This window comes from Octopus sinensis, linkage group LG5 (genome assembly GCF_006345805.1).
Source record: "Octopus sinensis linkage group LG5, ASM634580v1, whole genome shotgun sequence".
Classification (NCBI taxonomy): domain Eukaryota; kingdom Metazoa; phylum Mollusca; class Cephalopoda; order Octopoda; family Octopodidae; genus Octopus; species Octopus sinensis.
In genome coordinates this window covers 114,257,172-114,264,671 of record NC_043001.1, presented here as the reverse complement: position 1 = coordinate 114,264,671, position 7,500 = coordinate 114,257,172, and positions in this window count along the sequence as shown.

Here is a 7,500-nt window from a genome sequence, read left to right as displayed (position 1 = left end):
CTGAAGAAGTTATAGTGGAAGAAGTCGACGTCAGGACTTATTCTTTATAAGTAACCCTAGTTCTTATTTTATCGGTCACTTTTGCCTAACCTCTAAGTTACGGAGACGTAAACACACCACCATCGGTTGTCAAACAACGGCGAAAGACAAGCATTCTCCCTCTATCTCTCTCGCACGCACACACACACACATACACATATACATATATATATATATATATATATATAGTTACAGTATCTTCTGTTAAGAACGTAGTGCAGTACAGTATAAAACTCGTCCACATTCAGATTTCACCATGTGTTATCCAGTAGAAGGTTTATACGGACTTCGAGGTTTGCGATTGGGCTTCGGTCATTTGTGAGTAGAAAATTGAAGAAACTGAAGTCAACAAAAACAAGTACGGTTGGACATTTCTTTTCAATCAATACAACTCTTTCTACGCAACGTAGTTCTCCAGGTATGGAGGTACTTGATTATGGAACCGTTTCCCTGCATTATGAGATATTTGACTGTTTGTGATTACATTGGCACAGAAAGCATTTAGCAACAACATGGTACATTGACATCCCATTCAGTCTCACCAGATTTCCCTGTTTAAAGATAAGATTTACTTTCACTATTAAGTAGTAATATGGTCGCTTTGCCTTTATTAATGAACCACAAAATGTACAATTGGGTTGTATTAGTATTTGTCATTCTTTTGATGCTGCACTATATGTTTAAGGCGGCGAAATGTTTTGTGGTATTTGGTCCGCCGCTGCGTTCTGAGTTCAAATTCCGCCGAGGTCGACTTTGCCTTTCATCCTTTCGGGGTCGATAAATTAAGTACCAGTGACGTACTGGGTCGATGTAATCGACGTAATCCGTTTGTCTGTACTTGTTTGTCCCCCCTGTGTTTAGTCCCTTGTGGGTAGTAAAGAAATGGGTATTTCGTCTGCCGTCTAAGGCGGCGAGCTGGCAGAAACGTTATCACGCCGAACGAAATGCTTATTGGTATTTCGTCTGTCGTTACGCTCTGAGTTCAAATTGCGCCGACGTCGACTTTGCCTTTCATCCTTTCGGGGTCGATAAATTAAGTACCAGTTACGCACTGGGGTTGATATAATTGACTTAATCCGTTTGTCTGTCCTTGTTTGTCCTCTCTGTGTTTATTATTCCAAGGTCAGTTTTGATCGATTACAAACAATAAATTTACATCCTCCACCATCCTTGCTTTTGTACATCATTTGATGCATTACGTAATATATCACTCCTTAAATAAAACAACAGAGTATGATTTTAAGGAAATGTGACGGCTATTTCTAGCAAGTCAGGCGACTTCGTAGAAATTACTGAATCAGTTCATTATTGTTGTTGCTGTTTTTGTTGTTGCTGCTGCTGTTGCTGGAGCAGCTGATGATGAAGATGATGATGATGATGATGATGATGATGATACTCATGATGATGACGATGATGATGATGATGATGATGATGACGATGATGAGTATGTATATTAAAATCGTGAAGCATGTTACGTAATAACAGACTAATCAGATATGAGGTAATAACAATTCAAAGTAAATAACTCTGGAAAGGGTTATTTTGCGTTCCCAGAGAATATTACCCTCAGGGGCGCTAGTGATGGTAAGACATTTTTCACACTAATCACTTCAGTTTATAAGTTGCTGTCTAAATTGCGCGAAAGGAAATCTGAAGGATACTGGGCTGCTATTTCACGTAGGCTGAACAACCACGTAGACGCCAACTTGCTGGTTTTCGCAGTTTATGGCAGCTATTAGCTATTAGCTTTCGTTGAACACCATTACAAACTGCTTTTTAAATTACTTACTAGAGTCTTTTCAACATACATTTTATATCATTATTCTATTGTCGGTTTCAGCCGGAGGGTGTGGTCATTTGTCTTTCATGAACATATCAAAAATGTTCACGAAAAGCAAATAATTACACATAAGGCTCCCAGTGACCCCTCCTTTATATATTATTACTTCCTTCCTCATTATATATGCATACATTTATACACACACGCAGAACAGCATTTGTCTTGCCTTTTGACATTTCATCTTCCCTCTGTGTCCTTCTCGCAATTAATATTTGAAGCATTTCTATGTCAGCACATTGTCTTCTTCCTCCATCTCTCTCTTTCTCTCTCTCTCTCTCTCTATCAATCAATCTATCTATCTATCTCCTTCTCCTTCCCTCTCAGCATCTCTCTCTTTCTCTGTATGTATCTCTGTCGCTGTCTGTCTGTCTGTCTCTTCTTTCTCTCTTTCTCTCTCTCCTTTACATAATCTGTTTCTGCTTTTGAGAATGAACTAAATTCCGAAATGTCAATGTAATCAATATTAATTTCAAGTAATCATACTAAGCGTTATGCTAATATCACATTATTCGTAATTAGTTCTTTCTATTTTTTTTGTTAATTGATTTCTCTTTGTATTGTATAATCCAGTGTAATGGAAAAAATTGCGTAATTGTTGGCCGGAGTTTCTTCATTCCCCTCTTCAGATGATTATAAAAATAGAACATAAAATATAGTAAAGAGATAGAGTACCGATGAATTTCATTCCAGACGCTGTTTGGTTGAGTTTGCAAAGCAAATTTATATCATTAGTTAGTTATGTAACTAAAGCATTTTTTACAAATGGGTGAAGTTTCATATGTAAAGAAGCGAAAATGGGAGTGGTTTATAGAAAACAATGGAGCAGGTATTGAGCTTATTTGGTCATCGTTGTGAGGGATTCGCTTGAGACCCATTTGATTATTGGTGTAGTCGACCAAGTAAGTCTATGAGATAAAGTGCAGCAATAAAACGTATACATACATCAGCGATGTGAGACTTCACGTTGTTTTCGAGTACCACTAGATGAATCATCAGTGAAATTACCCTCGACTTACAGCAAACAGTTTTTAAAAAGAACGAATGATATATTGGATAATATAAGTCTAGATATATTAGGGGTCAAAAAACGAGATGAACAAATCTAGAACGCCTTTGATCAAAGGACTTTCAGCACCAAGTTGTTTAACCTAGAGGTAAACATATCAACAATTGTAGGAATACAATCTCACCATGGGTGAAAAGCATTGTGAACTTTTGTGAAATTTGAGCTTAACTATTTCCGAAGGAAGACGATTAAATGAAGAAAGCCCTTAACCCGAGGTTCAAACTTTCTACTACCCAACGTCCCGAAAATTAATTTCAAGAAAATTAGTCTAATCATGAGAAAAAGAAAACCTATATAAATGTATAGAATTATTCCTACCAATATACATATATATATATATATATGTGTGTGTGTGTGTGTGTGTGGTGTGTGTGAGAGAGAGTGTATGCGTGCGTGTGTGAGTGTGTGCGTGCGTGCGTGTGTATGATGTATATATATATATATATATATGTTTTGAAGGAAATGTAGACATAACCGGATGTATGAATAATTAATAAATTATTCATACATCCATATTCCTCTGTTTTCATTTCCTTCAATATTGATAATATATGATTTCAATAACCCGTAACATATACCAGTGACTTTCGCATTATATGATATAGATTAACCAGTGGAATATCATGGATTGTATAATGCCTAATGAGGTTATACTTCCTCGAATTAACTATATATATATATATATATATATATCATGGCTGACCGCCAACCCCATTTTTTGCAAAATAGGCGTAGCTTATCCTGTTCAGGCTATATTATTAGCCTTATCCTGCGTTTGAGAATTTAAAAATCACTTCTTTAACTTTCTAAGACCTCTCAACGGTTGTAAAGCAAACTTCGTTTGTTTGTTTACGTTCTTCATACCTTGAATGTATACATATATATATATATATATATATATATATATATATATATATTATATATATATATATATATATATATAATATATATATATATACATGCATACATAAATACATACAATTCATATACATCTATCTATCTATCCATCCATCTATCTATACCGTAGCAACCAGTATTTCTCATAGGTGTGATGGTCACACACTTAATAGATTTAGTAAGCAACTAATTTCTACGATTAATCAATTAGGAATTAAAGTTACAGTAGCTACTAATTTCTCTATAGTTGATTATTTAGATGTTTCCCTAGATTTAAACTCCTCGTATAAACCTTTCCATACGCCTAATGATAAACTCGTATATATACATAAACAGTCTTGTCACCCTTTTGTAATATTTAAAAACCTGATAGCTAATATTAGTAACAGTGTGTCTAACTTCTCTTCTTCCAAAGAAATTTTCGAGAAAGTTTCCCCCTGTTATAACAAGGCCCTAGCCAATAGTGGCTTCAAAGATCAATTGAGATATAATCCCTCTAATAATAATAATTAAAATATTAATGATATATCTAGTGGTATCAAAGATAAAGTAGTACATAACCGCTCTACTGTTAATCAGGATAATAAGAAACCTAAAAATATGCCAAAGAAAATTATTTGGTTCGTCTCTCACTTTTTTCCTTACTATAAAACTAACATTGGTAAAATATTTCTGTCTCTCCTAGACAAACACTTTCCAACCATTCACAGATACAGGAAAATATTTAATAGGCATTCTGTGAAATATCACATAGCTGCTGCCCCAATATAAAGAGTATAATTGGGGCCCCCAATATGAAGAGTGTAATTGGGGCTCCACTGCCCCTCTATTTTGACTGCATTTTAAAATAAATACATAGTATTGGCACCCAAATTGGAGTAATGACAATGAATTTCATACTATGAGCTCCCAGGGAGTATCGTAAGGAGGTACAATTTCTGAAGGGTCGCTTAAATGGGGCCCCACTAACTCCACTGCATTTAGCTCGATCCTACACTTATTGATTAAACTATGATCAGTGCTTACTTAGTAGATTTGCAGAAATAAGCTTGGGCATTCTAAATATCCTCACATATATTCAAATCGAGATAATGAGGTACGTTTCAAGTGTGGTAGTGTGGATATTTATATTTTGCATTTCCTGAAACTAATAGCTTGTATATATACAAATGTGTTTGTGTGCATGTGTGTGGGAGTGCGTGCGTATGTGTCTGGGTGTGTGTACATTACTTCCCCCCTGTATCTACCCTGTATGTTTTCATAACGTAATTTAACATAACAACATAAACATAGTTTTCATTATGAATAAACACTTGTAATAAAATCTGTTTTAAAGTTTTCAATATACTTTATATCATTGATACTCAGGGATTATACTCAGGAGTGATATAGCAGGAATATCATAGGATTAAAGAGTTAAACGAAGTAATATTATCATGTTTTCAGTATTTATTTTATGTTCCTCCGAACTTGAGAAATGCACTGATTATATTATCATATCTTTCATACACTCATCAGCGCTGCAGCGACAAATGTGTGGGAAGTTTTTATGTATAATCCATAAATATTAGCATAAAAAATGGTGCGTTTATTTGGGAGAGACAAAGAGCACATATATTCAGGCAGATGAGCTCTGAGAACAGTGAGCAAAGATCTCGAGAAGTACGTGGAATAAATAGGGGCTGCTATACTGGTAAAGAACTTGCAGAAAGTAGCACTGCTTCAAACCGCTCGAATACTCAGGAATTTGCTAGAAAAATAAGTCTTACCTTAGTTGAGTGGTAGTGAACAGCTGACGCTGTAGTACATGTCCAGCGTTTGAAGCTGTGTAAAAGCAACAATAAAAATAATAATAATAATAATAATGATAATAATAAAAATAATAATAATGATATTAATAATACTCGAATACTCAGGAATTTGCTAGAAAAATAAGTCTTACCTTAGTTGAGTGGTAGTGAACAGCTGACGCTGTAGTACATGTCCAGCGTTTGAAGCTGTGTAAAAGCAACAATAAAAATAATAATAATAATAATAATGATAATAATAAAAATAATAATAATGATATTAATAATAATAATAATAATAATAATAATAATAATGCCCTGGGAATGATAGCAAAAGGGGCTGATAGCTACCTAACTCAGATACCAGGAAACCCAAAAATGGCAGAAGTTCAAAAGATAGTGCTCATGGGAACTGCTCATATCCTACGCAAAATACTCTCTATGTAACCTCAAGGTTTAAAACAACCATAATTTTCGGTTTAAAAAAAAAAAAAAAAACGCAAAAACTTTTTTTTTTTAGACATTCATTAGTACAACATCCCCACCCCCCACATATGGCACACTAGGCATAACAACAACATGAACTTCCAACCCTGTTGTCTCTTGAGGTCTCTGGGTGAGACTTGGAGCCAACTTGTACAAATATAAAGCAAAGTCAAACATAGAATAATAATAATAATAATAATAATAATAATAATAAAAATAATAATAATAATAATAATAATAATAATGATAATAATTATAATAATAATTGAGCATGTCCCTTAGTGGCTGACGATATGTGCACCTCTAATCACGAGCAGAAGTAGTGGGGGAGCAATGCCCTGATGCAGTACCAGGCAGTGGCTCTCATGGCTTCTGATCTTAACTGATTGAAAGTGTTATCATGTACATTGTTTTGTCTTGGTATAAAAGATGGGCTACAGCAAATATTCTGCTCAATACCATAGATTCGATTGTCAGTTGTTTGATCTTAACCAGTTTAGTATGCCCCTTAGTGGCTGACGATATGTGCACCTCTGATCACGAGCAGAAGTAGTGGGGGAGCATCATTGACATGTGTTGAGAGGGATTCTTTGGGGTTTGAATAATTCACCTTTGGAAACAGGGGTGTTTCATTCAACATCCTTAAAGAACCCTTATTCAGGGACCTTTTGAGCGGGATGGGCTACTCGACCAGAACAAAATTCTAACTGGGCCCCACCTGCAAGGTCATGTGCTGTTTATCTTGATATGAGATCACATGTCGCGCACATATGGTTGTGATGCATGTGCCTAGTGTACCCTTATCAGACGGGTATCATGATGGTATACTGGGCTTCGTATATTTAACCCCAGTGTCACTTGATGGCAGCACTGCTCTCTCACTCAATAATAATAATAATAATAATAATATTCCTTTCTACTTTAAAGAATTAGATATGGCTACACAGACACAAATAATACTAATAATGGAAGATGAAAAACAGAAGGAGAAGAAGAAGAAGAAGAAGAAGAAGAAGAAGAAGAGAAGAAGAAGGAGAAGAAGAAGAAGAAGAAAGAAAAGAAGATGACGAAGAAGAAAAGAAAAAAGAATAATAATAATATAATATAATAATAATAATGCCCTGGGAATGATAGCAAAAGGGGCTGATAGCTACCTAACTCAGATACCAGAAACCCAAAAATGCAGAAGTTCAAAAGATAGTGCTCATGGAACTGCTCATATCCTACGCAAAATACTCTCTATGTAACCTCAAGTTTAAACAACCATAATTTTCGGTTTAAAAAAAAAAAAAAAAACAAAAACTTTTTTTTTTTAGACATTCATTAGTACAACATCCCCACCCCCCAAATATATGGCACTAGGCATAACAACAACATGAACTTCC